The sequence below is a fragment of the Sus scrofa genome, chromosome 9, assembly GCF_054392235.1.
Source record: "Sus scrofa isolate SSC_HxYL_T2T_F1_AM1 chromosome 9, Sscrofa_HxYL_maternal_Yorkshire_Landrace_v2.0, whole genome shotgun sequence".
Classification (NCBI taxonomy): domain Eukaryota; kingdom Metazoa; phylum Chordata; class Mammalia; order Artiodactyla; family Suidae; genus Sus; species Sus scrofa.
In genome coordinates, this window is record NC_139391.1 from 39509850 (window position 1) to 39528585 (window position 18736).

The 18736-nt window shown below is 39.6% G+C and overlaps 1 protein-coding gene across 12 annotated transcripts in view; it reads left to right on the forward strand.

The window, feature by feature from the left end:
• The window catches only part of SIK2 (salt inducible kinase 2), a 131075-nt gene that overhangs the window by 17542 nt on the left and 94797 nt on the right, over positions 1–18736 (forward strand). The gene's annotated exons all lie outside the window — the stretch shown is intronic.

Genomic DNA, 18736 nt, shown 5'->3' on the forward strand with positions numbered 1-18736 from the left:
TATATAAAGGTACACATGCTATGTACCCTTTCTTTGGGTTCTTTCTCTCAGTATAATTATTTTACTGTTCATCCATTTTGTTGAATGTTTAAACATATCATTTTATTATAAGTAGTATCCTATTTTGTAAATATACCCCCGTTTCCTTATCCATTCATGTGTGAATAGACATCTGGGTTGGTTTCAGTTTGGGGCTCTTACAAATGACTTGCTATGAATGTTCATGTGTAAGTCTTTACCAGACAGTCTGCCTTCAAGTAATACCACAACTTCACAGAGAGTGTAAGAACTTTACAATAATGGACTTCTATTTTGCCCCTCCTGGCCTTTATTTTATTGTCATACATCTTATGTATACCTATTTTATAAAACACAAAATACACTGTCATTATTTTTGTATAAAAAGTCAACTGTATCTTAAACAGATTTCATGAGTTCCCATCGTGGCTTAGCGGTTAACGAACCCAATTAGCATCCATGGGGACATGGGTTCGATCCCCGGCCTCACTCAGTGGTTTAAGGATCCAGTGTTGCCATGAGCTCTGGTGTAGGTCACAGATGCAGCTCGGATCACACGTTGCTGTGGCTCTGGTGTAGGCCGGCGGCTACAGCTCCAATTTGACCCCTAGCCTGGGAACCTCCATATGCCACGGGTGTGACCCTAGAAAGACAAAAAGATGATAGATAGATAGATAGATAGAAAGATAGATAGATAGATAGATAGATAGATAGATAGATAGATAGATTTCAATATTTTCTAAAAATCTGATACATTTACCAGTGGAGTTACCATTGCCACATCCCTGTATGTAGATGCATGTTTACGTCTTTATTCCTTTATTTTTATCTGATGTCATCTTTCTTCTGCCTAAATGATGTGAACATTTCTTGCAGTGCAGGTCTGTTGGTGTTGAACTCTTTCAGCTTTGTATGTCTAAAATAATCCTTATTTTGTCTATTTTTAAATGATATTTGTACTGGATATATAATTCTAGGTTGACTTTTTTCCTTTCAGTACTTTATAGATAGGGCTCCACTGTCTTCTTATTTGCATTATTTCTGATAAGAAATCTGCTGTCATCTTTTCCTTATATTCCTCTGTATATAGTATGTCTTTTTTCTCTTTTAAGATTTTCTGTTTATCACTGATTTTAACAATTTGATTATGATGTACCCTTGTGTGGTTTTCTTTGTGATTCTCATGTTTGGTGTTCATTGAATTGCCCTTTTAGTTATTTGTTTGTTTGTTGTTTTTTTTCTTAAATGGCTGCACCTTCATCATATGGAAGTTCCCAGCCTAGGGCTTGAAGCAGAGCTGCAGCTGATGGCTTACACCATAGTCACAGCACAGCCTACACCACAGCTCATGTCAATGCCAGATCCTTAGCCCACTGAGCGAGGCCAGGATCAAACCTGCATCCTCATAGGTACTAGTAGGGCTTGTTACCACTGAGCCACAACAGGAACTCCTCATTGAATTTCTTGAATCTATGAATGTACAGTTTCCATCAAATTCAGAAATTTTTCAACCATTATTTTTATGGCCTCTTCTTCAGAGACTCCAGTTACACATGTATTAGGCTGTTTCAGGTTGTCCCACTGCTCACTGATTCCAATTTTTAAAAATTCCTCTCTCTGTATTTAATTTGGTTAGTTGCTATTTCTATGTTTTTAAGTTATTTAAATTCTTTAAATTCTTTAAATTCTGCTTGTTTCAGTAAGAAGCTTCTTAACTGCTGCTGTGATAGAATGGTATGAGCTTTGAAGCTAAGAAGATCTGGATATTAATTGTCTTTCAAGAAATCTTTTTGAAAACCAATTATATGCCCTATTCTTTTTTATGTAACTATATTTTTTATTGTTGATTTAGTTACTGATTTTTTTAGTTGATTTACAGTGTTGTGCCAATTTCTGCTGTACAGCATAGAGACCCAGTCATACATATGTATATACATATACATTCTTTTTCTCATGCTATTCTCCATCTGTTCTACCCCAAGAGATTAGGATATAGTTCCCTGTGGTATACAGTAGGACCTCATTGCTTATACATCTAAATGTAATAGTTTGCATCTACCAACCTCAAATTCCCAGTCCATCCCACTCTCTCCCCTTCCCCCTTAGAAACCACAAGTCTATCCTCTGTGAGTCTGTTTCTGTTTTGTGATAGGTTCATTTGTGCCATATTTTAGATTCCACATATAAGTGATATCATATGGTATTTGTCTTTTTCTGGCTTACTTCATTTAGTATGAGAATCTCTATTTGCATCCATGTTGCTGCAAATGGCATTATTTCATTCTTTTTTATGGCTGAGTATTATTCCACTGTATATATGTACCACATCCTCTCAATCCATTCAACATTTAGGTTGTTTCCAGGTCTTGGCTATTGTGAATAGTGCTTCAGAGAACATAGAGGTGCATGTGTCTTTCTGAATTATAGTTTTATCTGGATATTTGCCCAGGAGTGGGATTGTTGAACCACACAGTAGTTCTATATTTAGTTTTCTGAAAAACCCCCATACTGTCTTCCATAGTGGTTGTACCAATTTACATTCCTACCAACAGTGAAGGAGGGTTCGTTCTCTTTCCCATTCTTATCTATGTGGGAAAAATTCCACAACAAAGAAAACAAAAATTTCTTTTCTCAGGAACCTTACAGTTTCGGGTGGGGAAAGAGACAGTATGCCAAATAAATAAATTTTATATAGTATAGTAGATGGTGATAGTCTATAGAAATAAGAAATCAAGGAAGAGGGCATGTGGAGTAGGGGTTGATTACAGTATTAAACTGGTGAGGGAAACCCTCACTGACATTTGAGCAAAGACGAGAAAGCACAGTCATATAGATGTGGGGGAAAGAGGGTGATCCAAGGAGAGGGAAGGGTAAATGCAAAGGTCCTGAGGGAGCAGTGTGCTTGGTGTGTTCAAGGAATACCAGGGAGGCCAGTGTAGCTGGAGAGAAGCAAGCCAAGAGGGAAGATTAAGAGTGAGCAAGGAGGAGTTCCTATTGTGGCTCCTTCTTGCTAAAACCTTTGATGACAAAGTTTTGGATCACATTGTTTTATGTAAATTGAAGTGTGATTTGGGGATCTTTAATGTATAAAGTTTATTTTTTAATGTAAAATAGCTAGAGTAAATATGTACAGTCAGAGTGAGTAAACTGGATTTAGGTAGTTGCACGCAGAGGCAGTCTGGCAGCCAGCCAGGTTCTGAAGTGGAGCCCATGAGGACAATAAAATAGAAGTGAGAAGATGCAGTCCATGGAACATTGGTCAAGTGGTAGAAAATATGTGTAACATTTTAAGTGAATTCTGAGCCAAAAGTGTTTTCAGTCTGTTTTAGATGAAACAGAACCGTAAAAACAATATTCAATCATGTGTTTAGAACTATATTATATTGATTTATTGTTCATGTCTATAATGTTGGAATTACTCTTTACTTTCAAGTATTCTTTTAGTACCTCCTCTGTGCTGGAGAGTATTGAATTCCTTTTTTTTTTTTTTTTTTTGAAATAATATTCTCTTAGTTTTGTATTTAGATGGCCAGCAACTCATACCCTGTGTTCTTGAAAAATGACATGAAATCAAATCAAACCCATCCATTCCATAGTCATCACCCGTATTTATCTAGGCTTTCATCAGCTCATGTCTCAGTTGTGAAGATTTCGTGTTTTTACCTCCCTCCCCTGTTCCTTTTCCGGTCAAATACATTTCTGACATATTTCTTGTTTAATCTTCTTCGACTGTTATTTTTATTAAATTATTACTGTGTTCAGTAACCTTCACTTACCTTCCTATTGCTTATTAGATAAAATTCAAACTCTTCAATCTGCAAATAGGGAAGCTCCACTAAGTAAATGAATGTGCCCAATTCTTCCTTACAGACCTCTGCAGGTTATTCTTAGGTGTGGACAATCAGATAGCTTCAGTTATTTCCCCTTCCTTCTTTCCTTCTTTCCTCCCTTCCTTTGTCTCTTTCTATCTTACAAGTTTTTATTTTTACCAAAATTAAACATGTACAAGGGTAAGAAGTCAAATGCTTCTGCAAAGTTTGTACAAAGAATATCAGTTTCCCATCCCCCTCCCCACCCCCATTTCTCTTCCTCAGAGGCAACCGCTTGCTCTTCTTTCAGCTGATTGGTTTAGATTTACCTCCATTTTCCTCAGTAATATGCTTATATTGCAGCTTCTGGCTTTTTTTATTTGACATAATCTTTTGACTTCTTTTTGAATTATTTCCCTACTCCTTTATGTAAGAGGCATATGTTGGAGTGTTGTGTAAGGCCAATCGTGGGAGACCTAGAGTGTTTAGAGAAAGGGTTAGGATTGTTTGTTAGAGTGGGCATCTATGAGCCAAAAGGTGATGATATGTGTAAGGACTTTTTAAGGAAGATAAGTCCAGCAGGGGTGTGTAATCTGATTTAGAGGAGGAGGAAAGAGGCCATTTAGGAGACTGTTTTTATTGTCTGGAGGTAAGAGGCTGAATGCCTAGATCAGGGTGTTAGCTGTCAGATTCATGAGAAAAGATTTTAGGCAAAAGGCATAACAGTTCTAAAAGTAACAGCAAGCAACATTTTTTGAGCACTCCCTTTTTGTTGGATACTATTTAAAGTACTCTACACACTTTGCTTATTTAAACCTCACAAAACTTGTAAGATAGGCACTGAAAGATTTGGTAATTTGTCCAAAGTCATACAGCAAATAAGTGGAAGAGTTGGAATTTAAACCATACAGTTCCAGAGCCTGTGTGTTAATAATTATAATCTACCAGGTCTCAAGAGTTCTTATTGACTGTCAAGAGGAAGTCATCAAAAGTTAGCATTTAAAGCAAATGTGATTGAAGAATATTTGTGATGTGGTTGACAGCAGTAGAGAGGCCTGTTTCCCAACTAAAAAATTACAAATTAGATTTTAAATGTGCTGTCAGAGATAACATCAGGACATTTAATTTGATATGAGCTGTTGGCAGTTGAAGATATAGAAGCAAATGACATTCAAAAGAGAACTTAAATTCAACACTAAAAAGACAGACAACCCAATTTAACAATGGGCAAAAGGCTAGACTGGACAGGAGTTCCCGTCATGGTGCAGCAAAAACAAATCCGACTAGTAACCATGAGGCTGCAGGTTTGATCCCTGGCCTGGCTCAGTGGGTTAAGGATCCAGGTTGCCGTGAGCTGCAGTGTAGGCTGCAGACACAGCTCAGATCTGGTGTTGCTGTAGCTCTGGTGTAGGCCAGCAACAACAGCTCCAATTAGATCCCTAGCCTGGGAACTGCCCTATGCCACAGGTGACGCCCTAAAAAGACAAAAGACAAAAAAAAGACTAGACCAGACACTTCACAAAAGAAGATATATAAATGGCCAATAAGCACATGAAAAATTATTCAACATTATTAGTCATTAGAGAAGTGCAAATTAAAAACCACAGTGAGATAACATTATGAATTAACTAGAATGGTTAAAATTTAAAGAAGATTATACTAAACATTCGTGAGGATATAAAATAAATATTCTCATACATTGCTGGTGAGAGTATAATATGGTACAACCACTTTGGAGAAATATTTTTTAGTTTTTTACAGTGTTAAACATATATCTACCCTATTACCAAGCAATTCCACTTCTTTATTCTGTATTCTTTATTGTGATACAGTAATACAATGGAAGATGACATTGCAATGAAAAGGAATGAACTACTTGCACATGCAATAACACAAAGAAATCTTACATTATGCTGAGCAAAAGAATCTAGACACAAAAGAATACATACTGTCAGGTACAGATTTGAGAATTGTCTGCAGAGAAGTGATGAGTGAAGTATAATTAATGAGATCTCAGAAGGTGGCTAAGAAGTGAGTTTTGATTATGCCTTCATTTAGAAGGCAGATGAGTAAACTAGAATTGGTGAGGTAGAAGAGTATCTTGGGAATAAGGAGAATTCTTGTCCTGATCAGACAAAAGAGAGAAAGAAGGAATAAGGACAGTTCTTGTCCTGATCAGACATTTAAGAGATCACCAATGATTTGAAGAGAGTACTTTTCAATAAATTGGGAGCTAGAGCCAAATTTCAAAAAGTTATGGACATATATGGATAGTGAGAAAATGGAGAAAGGTATTATAAAACTATTTTGAGGTATTAAAGGTGGAAAGAAGGAAAGAAAGAACGGAGGGATAGTTAGGGTCTATAGAATTCAGTGTTGTGTCACAGTTTGGTTTGTGGCGATGGTCTTAGTGTTGAGGAAACTAGAAAAGAATATAGGTAGGAAAGAAGAGATAGTTGGTGAAACAAGTTCTCAGTGTAGGCAAGAGACTGGTATCCAGAGCAGAGGGAATGGTTAGCTTGGAGGAGAGGAATTCCTCCTCTCTGAGAAGATGTGCACAGGTGAGAATGAGAGCTTGTGCTGAGGATATGGCTCCAGAGGCACTTTGGGAGCAATAGAAGGAAGATGAGGTTGTTAATGTAGAATAGATCTAATCCATTCTGCAGTGTAACAGTTGAGACCTCAGGAAAGGAGCAGTACTTAGGCACTGGTACGGGGAAAGGTTTAGAGCAGCTGGGAGCGTTCTTAGCATAGTCAGCGGATGAATAAAGGCGACGATAATTAGGACTGTGGTGGGTGGTTCCTTGTAGACTCAGTCAGCAGGGCTTTCCAACCCAGGAGGAGAAGAAGTTGACAATATGAATGACCCAGGTTGGGGATTGGAATGGCAGAAGGACAGATGGGTGTAGGAGTTGCAGTGGCCAGAGGGGTCAGCGTTGAAGTGGCTGCCCATGAGATCCAAGCTCGGGAAGGAGATGGTGAAGCAACAGAATGTCTCAGGAGCAGGGGAACGGAACAGCAGAGCAGTGGAAGGATAAGAAGAGGGTGAAGTACTTTTGGAAAAAAACACTCATACACAAAAAATAAAATCCTAACCTTGATTGTACATGAGTTTCCAGCAGCTTGCCACTTTCAAGTTCTCTTCTGCTCCTGGCACTGACTGCCCTAGCTGTGCCCTGCTAATTCTGGAAAGGCCTTGGGTCTTTGCACTCTCCTCATCTGCTCCTTCTTTGCATAGAGAGAGGTTTCCTGTGCCATCTGGTTTTCTTCATCTGACTAGGTTTAGGCTGAAAGAGTGATTTTGGTGGCATGCTGAGAATGCATCTACAGTGTGTGATTCATGCATTATGAGGCTGTGGTGTTTATGCCCTTTATTTTTGTTTGGTTAATTAAATCGTTCCACAAATGGTTGAAGTAGCTTTAAATGAAAATAATACAAAAACAATAATTCTAAAATATAAATAATAATAAAGAACTGAATCAGAAAATACATATAAGACTAGAAAACAGTCATAGGAGGTAGGAAGGGAACACAAGTAAGCAGGCAGGAAGGGCCTGAGAACTTCAGATTTGGCTCTAAGCTCTCTGGCTGTCAAAATGAAAAGGAGATATCGCCATTTTCGGAATTCTGTCTAAGGGAAAGAAAGCAAACCTTTCCTTGACAGTAAATTCTAGAATAAATTTTTCCTTTGGGGTTTCTTATAAAAGGCACTAAGTAAGCCACCTTTTAAAAGCAAAAATCCAGCTGAAACTGAGAGGCTTCCGTTGTTTTTGGAATCAAGTGCAGGAATCTTAACAGAGCCAACAAAGATGATTCCACTCTACCCATCCAAGCCTTAAAAACAATAACAATAAAGATAATCATTATGTGAACACTTGTCACGTGCTTGGCATTGTACTAAGTCCTATACATTTACTCTGCCGCTTCCTCCTCTCGAACACTTTCTAAGATAGGGACTATTAACATCTCCGTTTTACAACAGAGGAAAATTTGTCCAGGTCACACAGTAGCAAGCAAATAAGTGACATAACCAAGGCTTGAAGCCATAGCTGGACTTTGGCTGACTTTGGTACCCAAGCTTTGAATGACTACACTATGCTAACTGGTCACATGCCTTCTTAAAGTTCTTTGAACTTAACAAGGCTCTTCTGCCACAGTGACTTCGCACTTGCTGTTTCTTCTGCCTGAAGAAATCTCTGCCCTCCCCTCATCCCCTTAAGCATGTCAGTTAATTGAATCTTAAAGGACATAATTGATTTGTTCATAATTGATTAAATTATCATTACAACTAGAAACAGGCAAAGCATGTAATGGGTTTTGCCCACTATGGTGTATGTAACTATCCTCTCTCTGCTAGAGCTGTGGTTGCATATTCCCTCCTCATCTTATTGGAAGTAGGAAGCACTTGAGCCCCTGTCTTTGGCCTAGTACTTTGGAAACTGGACTTCTTACCAAATCTGATGACCACCAAACCCGTAACTGGGCTGGTCATCATTTTGATTCTCAAAAGAGGACATTTGAGTTTCTGATTCCAAATCAGTGCTCATGTTGATCTGGAATAGAACACCCTTTGCTCTCTACGTGTTCAAGTTTTGCCTTTCTAAAGATGTAGCTGAAGTTCTATCTCTTCCATAAAGGCTTTCTCAATGAACTCTATCCACATTGATTTCCTCTTTGGGGAGCATTTAGTTCCCTCTCCTGTACAACTCACTTTAGTATTTGTCTACATACTGTCTTTCATTGTTGTTTAAGGTCTTCATGTGTATCTTTTTATCTCTACGAGATTGTAAGCTTCTGTGGAGGACTTAACACAATACACAGCATTTTATAAACACCCGTTGAGCAAATGGGGTAATAGTCTACTTTGGTCTATACACCTTACTTATCCAATGAAGCCAAAAGGAAAACACTGCCAGGTTAAATAGTCTGAAGGTACTTCTTTGTTCTGTTTTTGAAAGGAGTTTTCTGTTGGATTACTCTTCAGGAGATAAACATGAATGAGGAAATACTGACTGAATCAAAGGAGAAAATTAGCTTCCTCTAGAGGACTGAGCAGTTTTTAAGTCCTTACTGATGGTTGCCATCCTACAGTTACACTTTCTTCCAACTCCTGCAAATTACACTTTTTGAAGTATGACGAGAAATAAGAGTGTATAAATTTAATCTGAGTAATTTTTGTTTTCCAATTCTAACGTAGCAATTTGTGCTCATCTCTGAAGGATCTTATTTTCTTGATCTGGAAGCATGGAGTGTGTAATGGCAAATGAATTTGCTCAAAAGAGCCTTGAGTTATTTATAAATGTGAGGTTTTGACTCTTTAAAATTTTCCTGTGGCATCATAGGTGTGATTAATGAAAGTTATTCAAGATTCCTACATTCTTCAGAACTATTTCTCATGTTCATCCATGTGGTCACACGCAGAAAATGGTACAAAATCTTAGGGTGGTCACCTTTTCAGACAGTTTAGGCACTGTTCAAACAATTAAACCGGTAGTCAGCAGATTCCGGCCTAGTAATTAAATTACCCAGGGCCTTTGTTTTCAGATTTCTGCTCCTTGATATGCTGTGTCTTTTCAGGCCAAGCATGTGCCTGAGGTTTATTGATTCATTTCCTGTCTTTCCCTTTCAGTGGTAACATATTAGGATGCTGGCTCTGGTGCTTGAAATAGAGCTTTGTTTTAGCCAAAATACCTTTAGACACCTGGTTACTCAGAGAACCTAAGTGACAGTTTTTGTGACCTTTGGTTACTATCTTAACAGCATAAATGTAAAGTTAGGAAGGTGTTCATTTGCCTTTTAGTATGAGTTTAAGTAAGCTTTGAAGGCTCTACTCACTTTATAGCACCAGTATGACTTCATTTAAGTTTTAATTCTTTGGGTTTTAAAATTATTAACCAGGGTCCCAGATGTAGGAGTGCTTAAATCCATTCTCACTTCTCCAACTTCTTCCATCAGTGCCTTGCATTTGACCTTCATCACTTCTCACTTTAATTAATTCAGCTGCCTAAGGCCTCTTTGCCTACAGATTTGTCCCTCTTCTAACCCATCTTCCATGTTGCCGCCAAAATGATCTTTCTGAAATGCAGATCTCATCCTTGTCAGTTTTCTGCATGAAAGATTTCTGTCGTTCCCCACTGCCTTCAATATAAAAGTTGGTATAGGAGTTCCCGTCGTGGTGCAGTGGTTAACGAATCCGACTAGGAACCATGAGGTTGCGGGTTCGGTCCCTGCCCTTGCTCAGTGGGTTAACGATCCGGCGTTGCCGTGAGCTGTGGTGTAGATTGCAGACGTGGCTCGGATCCCGCGTTGCTGTGGCTCTGGCGTAGGCTGGCAGCTACAGCTCCGATTCGACCCCTAGCCTGGGAATCTCCATATGCCGCGGGAGCGGCCCAAGAAATAGCAAAAATGACAACAACAACAACAACAACAAAAAAAGTTGGTATAGAACTGATAGCATATGAAACCCCTGTCTACCTTGCCAGTCACATCCCTGTCACATGTTTCATGAGCTTAATTAACTGAACGTAATCCATTATGCAGATGTATAGGCACACGGTGGCTTTTACATGGTAGATGGTAGATGTCAGTGTAGAAAGATACTGAATTGGTGTGTAAGCACGTGTGAGTTCACACAGTTAAAATTAGCCTGGGTCCTTGGATATAAAGTTTAGGGTATTTCCTTTAGAATTTTTATTAGATGTGTGTAACATGGTTACCTTTGAAGAGGTCAGATTTAATTGGATTACTTGTAAGTAATCTTTTACTTACAAGTTAGTAAGTTAACTTTTAGGGACTGCTAACTGCATGACAGAGCCAGCATGATTCATGATTCCAAAAATTGCCGTTGATCTCCCCTTACCTTCATTTAAATTTGGTCAGACCTTAAAAGGAAAGTCCAGAGAGAGGTCTGTGGGCTAGTCCTAGATCTGACTTTGTTAATATAAGCATTGTGGGGCAAGCCATGTAACATTTCTAAACCTCAGTCTTCTAGAAATGAGGAGATTGTGTGAGTTTATGAAGTACTGTGTGCTTGACGCCATGACTCATGCCCAGGACTGAAAAGGAAAAAAAAGAAACTTGACCACTGCAGTAGAAGAGTTCACAGTCAGTTTTTTAGGTCTAAAAAGCTGATGTCTGTAAATCTTAGGGAACAACGTTTTCTGAACATTTGATGAATGAATTGGATTTGTCAGAGATGATTAAATAGTTTTTAAGCTTCATATGTTTGGAAATATAAGCATAACAGGCCTTCATGGAATAGACAAGTTTCTGAAAAGCAGTCCAGTTTTCCTGTTAACTTCTATATGAATTTCAGCTATCTCCCACTGATTATTGGCAGCTTGCCTTTAGTTATGGTTCAAAGCTGACATTCTGTGCTGTGAGCAGTGAGCTTCTCCCATGTCTGGCAGCTTCAGCCACAGCTCAGCTACAACGAAGGGGGAGAGAAGCATCAGCTACTTTGATCTTGGCCATAACCATACTCAGCCGAATTCTGCTAATGTGAGGCGTTTGGCAGCCTGTGTTTTCTGTTTCTTTCAGTATGAATTTCTATTAAGTGAATCATTATATTAAAGAATTTCAGTAAGATTGAATTAATTCAGAGAAAGCTATTTCTTTGTTTGTGAAAGGGGAGAACCAGAGGTAGATTTTATCTGCTAATTAAGGTGGAAAGAGGCATAGATTTCGTACTTAGGATAAGTGGGGAAACCATAGTCCAAAAGATCATAGGGAATGATCTTTTCTTCCCCTTTTGGAGAATATTCCTTTTGCTTTCAGAAAGGAGTCTCTGGGGAGTTCCTGTCGTAGCGCAGTGGAAACGAATCCGACTAGGAACCATGAGGTTGCAGGTTCAATCCCTGGCCTCACTCAGTGGGATAAGGATCTGGCGTTGCCGTGAGCTGTGGTTGTAGGTCGCAGACACAGCTTGGATCTGGCGTTGCTATAGCTGTGGCATAGGCTGGCAGCTGTAGGTCCGATTCAACCCCTAGCCTAGGAACTTCCATATGCAGTGGGTGTGGCCCTAAAAAAGCAAAAAAAAAAAAAAAAAAAAATTACCAAAATGTGACACAGAGACACAAACTGAGCAAATAAGAATCATGCTGATTTGCTCCACACAGGGTTGCCACAAACTTTCAATTTGTTAGGAAAGAAAGGAGTCTCTGAAAGAGACCACTGAGACCTTGTATTTCTGAAAATGCCTGCATTTTATCCTCATACATGAATATTCAGTCTGATTGTGCTTTCTCTCCATTGTTTGCTTTTGTAAAATTAGTTGTTGTTGTTGTTGTTTTGTGTCAGAGAGGGTCTCTCATATATCAGACATGGTTCTAGGTGTTCAGAACACATCAGTGAACATATGGTCCTTACCCTCTGGAGATTTATATTTTAGTGAGGGTGTTTCAGATTGGGAGGATGAAAAGAAAAGGTACTGTGTCAATGTTTCAGAGAAGGTAAGGAGAATAGGACAACCAGGATGAGGATGAAGATTTGTTCTTTTGTAAAAGGTGATGGAAAAAAGCCTCTCTGATACCTACTTGAGCAGAAACCTGAAAGGATATATAAAAGTAAATTTTTTGAAATCTTACATGCCTTGAGCTCTTGCATGTCATCCATAATATTTAATCATGTCTTAGAATAGAATTTTAAGTTGGAAGTACTTTCTCTTCAGAGTAATGAGGACATTGCTCCATTGCCTTCTAGTTTCCAGGATTGCTTCCCCCCTCCCCCTATGGCTGCACCCCTGGCACATGGAAGTTTCTAGGCCAGAGATTGAACGCAAGCCACAGCCACAACCTACACCATAGCTGCCGCAAACTCCAGATCCTTTAACCTCCTGCACCGGGCCAGGAATCAAACCCACACTTCCATAGCAACCCAAGCCCTTGTAGTCATGTTTTTAACTCACTGCACCACAGTGGAAGCTCCTCCAGGATTGCTCTTGAAGAGCTTATAATGATGCAATTCTGATACTTAGTTGAGAATTTTTTTTTTTTTTTTTTTTGGTCTGTAAGCTTATAAGAGCTTCTGTTTGTCCCAAGTGTTCTAAAATTTCACAGTGATATGCCTCGTCCCTGTGTATAGATCTGTTTTGCTTTGTGGTGCTGGACTATTGGTGGGCCCTCTTAATCTGGAACTTTGGTTCTAGGAAGTTGACTTAATTACTTAGTTGATGGTTTCCTTCCCTAATTTTTTTTTTTGACCCTCCTGGACTGGCTCTCTAATTTTTGTTTCTTTTTTATTCTCCTATTTTTCATGTTTTTGTCTTCTTACTCTGCTTTCTGGGGGATTTTCTAAACATTTTCTTCCAACTCTTCTTTGGCTGTATTTTTAATTCTTTTTTCTTTATTCTGTTCCTGGGCAGTGATTTCCACCAGTCTGTCTTCCAGCTCATGTATTCATTCTTCTGCCTCATTTGTTCTCTTATTGATTCCTTCTAATTTATTTTTCATTTCAGTTATTGTATTGCTCATCTCTGTTTGTTTGTTCTTCATTAATCACTTCACATATCATCTTAGTCTGTGCCTCTATTCTTTTTCTGAGGTCCTGGATCATCTTTACTACCATTAGTCTGATATTTTTCCCCCTCAGGTAGATTGCCTATATCCACTTCATTTAGTTGTTCTTCTGGGGTTTTATCTTATTCCTTCTTCTGAAACACATTTCTCTGCCATCTCATTTTGTCTAACTTTCTGTTTGTGGTTTCTGTTCTGCAAGCTGCAGGATCATAGTTCCTCTTGCTTCTGGTGTCTGCCCCCTGGTCCATGAGGTTGGTCTAGGGACTTGTGAGGCTTCCTAGTGGCAAGGACTAGTGCCTGCCCACTGGTGGGTATGCCTGGGTCTTGTCCCTTTGGTGGACAGGGCTGTGTCAAGGGGTGTGCTTATAGGTGGCTCTGGGCTCAGGATAACTTTAGGCAGCCTGTCTGCTGATGAGTGGGTCTGTGTTCTCACCCTTTTAGTCATTTAGCCTCAGGCATCCCAGCACTGGAGCCTGCAGGCTCTTGGGGGGGACATTAGGTGCCAAAACAACACCTCCAGGAGATGAATATTCCCTGAGATCTCCACCACCAATGTCCTTACCCCCAGAATGAGCCACAGCCACCCCCATCCCCCTCAGAAGACCCTCCAAGACCTTCAGGTAAGTCTGGCCCAGGTTCCTATGGAGTCACCGCTTTGCCCTGGGTCCCAGTGCACATGAAACCCTGTATTCACCCTCCAGGAGTAAAGTCTCTGTTTCCCACAGTCCTGTGGAGCTCCTGCACTCGAGTTCTTCTAGTCTGCAAAGCTAAGTGCTACTGGGGTTCCTCCTCCTGATGCCGACCCTGAGAATGGGGAGCCTGACATGGGGCTCAGAACTCTACTGTGGGAGAACCTCTGCAATAATTTTCCAGTTTGTGGGTTGTTTACCCAATGGGAATGAGATCTAATTATATCATGCATGAAAGGACTCCTTCTGCTGTCTTGTGACTTCGTCTTTGTGTGTAGAATATCTTTTTTGGTAGATTCTAGTGGGGTTTTTTTTTTGTTGATGGTTTTCAGCAGTTAGTTGTGATTTTGGTGTTTTCAAGAGAGAAAGTGAGCTCAAGTCCATCTGCTCTACTATCTTGTCTCACTCCACTATCATAATTTTGGTATCTACAAGTTTATTTCTTACTCTGATTGTCCCTTTTAAAAGAACACCCATTTCCTATTTGATGATTTTACGTCTTAGCTTTCCGAGAACAATAGTAATTTTGCTGTTTTTTTTCTCTTTTCTTCTTCCAAGTTGATATTTTTCTGTTGGTGTGTATTGTTTTGGTCTATATATTTTATGTTAGGAGACTTTTTTAGATGCTTACTATATTTGGTTGTCAATTCCTGGCAAGAATGGGAAACTAAGAAGATGACTGGAAACTAAGCCCGTGGATGGGATGTGCCAGCTAGGAGTTTTATTCTAGGAGTGATCTGACTGGGTTCTTTTACTGGAGATACCTAATGTTTGTATCTTCATTCTTGAGTTGATAAAGTCCCATGAGAAGATTCTTCTAGTTTTCTACCCAGAAGGGAGGCTGAGGCTTGTCCAGGGTGCATATGTTATTTAATCCTCCTGTTTTCAGTGTGAGGTACCTGTCTTCAGCTTTGTCTGGGGTCCTTAAGTTTAGGAACCCTCTGTTTTAGGTTCTCAAAAGACTAAACCTCCAGATTGCTGCTGGAGTAGAAGTCAGGGCACACACCCAGTTACACAGAATAAGAGATGAGATTTGGGGATTGAATTGCTTCTTAAAACAGCTTCAACTGATCAGCCTTATTTTAGCTTCACACCAACTTTCAGAGTTCCTTGTGCCATCAGTTCCTGGGTTTGGGGGAACTCTTCTAGGTCTATTATATTGATTTAAGGTATTTCCCCTTCTGATGCTTCAGGCTTCTCAAGTCAATTGAGATTTGTATTTCAACAGAATTTTTTGTTGCCAAGTTCTCTAATAAGTTCTTTTCCCATTTCCTATTCTTTTTTCTTAGATTTATTTCCTTATTTCTGAGAAGATATAAGTATATATATTTATCTCTAGGTGTTCCTTTTCTCATCACTGCGTTTTCCTTCAAATACTCGAACACAATTAAAATAACTTTTATTGTTGTTGTGTGGTAGTTACATCATTTCTATCATTTCTGAGTCTATTTCTGTTGTTTGTTTTTCCCCTGGCTATAGGATGCATTTTCCTGCTTTTTGTTATATCTAATACTTTTTGGGTTTTTTGTTTGTTTGGTTGGTTTTTGGTTTTGTTTTTTTTTGTCTTTTTAGAGCTGTGCCATGGCATATGGAGGTTCCCAGGCTAGGGGTCACACTGGAACTATAGTTGGTGGCCTGCGCCACAGCCACAGCAATGCAAGATCCGAGCCACATCTTCAACCTGCACCACAGCTTGTGCAATGCCGGATCCTTAACCCACTGATTGAGGCCAGGGATCTAAACTGCGTCTTCATAGATACTAGTCAGATTCGTTTCTGCTGAGCCATGACAGGAACTCCCTGATACTTTTTTCTATGTCAGATGCCAGACATTGCGAACTTTACATTGTCAAGTCTCTGGATTTTGTTGTCTTTTTAAAAAAGAGTACTGAGACTTGGTAGGCAGTTAAGTTACTTAAAGTTCCCTTTGATCCTTTCAAGTGTTGTTAAGGTGGGTGTTAAGAGTATAACCGTTATGCTAAAGACGATTTAGCTTCACTGCCAAGGTCTCTACTTGAATGCCTTGAATGATCAGTGGAAACTCTCCACTTTTGCTGGTGGAAATTTGAATCATTCTTAGCCCTATGTGAGCTCTGAGAACTGTTCAGCTCAGAACATTCTAGTCATTCCTTGCCCAGCCTTGTAGAATTTCATCCTGTACATGCATGTCTTAGAATTTAGCAAAGACTTAATGGCACCCCATGCTGATTTGTGAGCTTTAGTCCCCCACCCTGCATCAGTCCCTCCTCTCCAAAATCTTAGGCCCCATCTTCCAGAAATATGAGACTTCTTGGATTCTCATTTCTTATCTCCTCTACTAAGCAAGACAGCCATGTTCCACCTGGGCTCTCTGTCCCTGCTATGCAGTTCAGAGTGTGCCTCCAGACAGTCAGGAGATTGTAGGCCTCATTCTGTTTGTTTCCCCTCTCTTAGGGATCACAGGGCTGTGTTGCCTGTTGTCATCAAGTGTGTAAACACAGTTGTTTTATATATTTGGGGCAATTTTCTAGTTGTTTTAAATGAAGGGTCCTGTTACTACATTATAGCTAGAAGCAGAAGTCAACATACTTTCTTAAAAATCCTATTCTGATTATATTTTTAACTCTTTCTTCAGGTGAATTCTTCATTTGTTGAGCTTGTTTTCTGTCTTAACTGGGATTTATATTCCTCATGTGTTTGCTCATTCTTTGTCTGCATATGTATTTTTAAAATTGAAATTCAGGGGTTCCCGTCATGGCGCAGTGGTTAACAAATCTGACGAGGAACCATGAGGTTGCAGGTTCAATCCCTGGCCTTGCTCAGTTGGTTAAGGATCCAGCATTGCCGTGAGCTGTGGTGTAGGTCGCAGACTCGGCTCGGATCCCAAGTTGCTATGGCTCTGGCATAGGCTGGCGGCTACAGCTCCGATTGGACCCCTAGCCTGGGAACCTCCATATGCCTCCGAGTGGCCCCAGAAAAGGCAAAAAGACAAAAAATAATAATAATAATAATAATAAATAAATAAAATCGAAATTCATGTTAGACTCTCTTCTGCCTCTATTTATGCAGCTTGCTTGGTGTGAGGGCTAAGGCTGCCATGGGAGTTTTCACTCAATTTTCAGTGAGAGTAAAGAAGTGAGTAGAAATATTTCTGAGCTAAATATCCTGGTAGCTAGCTGACCTAATGGGAATGAATGCCTCCTTTTGTCTGTAAGTGTCACTGGCTTCCCAGGACACTGCCCTGTCTCTCTAAGATCTTATACACTGTACTCCCTCTTGCGGTCATATACCCTCTGTCACTGCCAGGGGTGTCATGCATGGTATGGATACAGGCTGATCTGACTTGGCTGTACCCACTGTGGTATTCAAGCTAATAATGCCATTGATTACCCCTTGGCCCTTTCCTGTTCCTGTATTCCACCGTTGGGCCTGGAACACTAGTAGTTCCATGGCCATTTTTTGTGTCTGTGTTACCTTGGAAGATCCATGTTGATCTTACCCTTGGCTTTCCTCTTTAGTTTAATTTAGTCTGTTGTAGGTCACAGGATATTCCCAGTTCCTAGCTCTTCTGTTCCTTTTGTTCTCTGGTGACCACTAATTAATTTTCTGTCATTTCCAGGATTTGATGTAGTAGGGGAAAACTGGCTAGTTCTCAGTCTGCCATCTTGAGGCAGACAGAATAATGTCTTTTGGTCCTATGGTCAATCATTTTTAATAAATTTGCTTTTCATTGAATATCAGGACTTTTAAAAATAGCTTTTCATATTGGCAAAATAAACAATAAGTGGTATAACATTTTCCCTTTGCTTCTTTATCCCATTGTGCACCATTTATGTGGCTCTTGATTGAAGAAATAATTATCAGGGTCATATCTAGATATCTGAGGGGAGGGTACTGTCTAATGGAAGGATTAAAGATATAGCTGTGCCATAATATAGTATGTAATAAGTGCTATGAGAAAGTATAAGAAAAGTAATGGAGAAAATCAGGAAAAAACAGTCATAACAAGGAGAGATAATATTTGCAGGGTGAGGAGTTACAAACTCTGTGTATGATATAGCATCTGGGAAAGGTTTACTAGTGACCAACCTCACAGCCAAGCCTACTTGCTTTTTTTTAGTCCTCATTCTTTGTCTTCACCACAGCAACCTGACATTTAGCGAGCACTATCTTTTTCTTGGAAATTCTTTTCTATGACAGGTTTCTTTTCCTCCTTGAAACTTGTCTACTTATCTCATTTTCCTGTCCCCTAAGAGAAATTTTTGCATTAAAATATTTCTCATTTTTGGAGCTCCTGCAGTGGCGCAACAGGATCAGCAGCATCTTGGGAGCGCTGAGATGTGGGTTCGATCTCTGGCCCGGCACCGTGGTTAGGGATCTGGTGTTGCCATAGCCGTGGCTTAGTTTGCAGCTGTGGCTCAGATCTGATCCCTGGCCTTGGAGCTCCATATGCCACAGGACGGCCAAAAAAATCTCATTTCTGCTCTTTATATTTCTATTGCCTTGATAACCCTAATTTATTCTCTCACTAATTCACTTTCAGCTCATGATTAATAGTCCATCAATTAAACAGGATGTAATGTTTTTAACCAGGTGGACATTGTAGGTGGACATTTAGGTTTTTTTCACGGTTATAAAAAACATTACCATGAATGTCCTTGAAGCTAAATCTTTTAATGTATTCTTAATTATTGCTTTAAGATAAATGACTAGAAATGAAATTGCT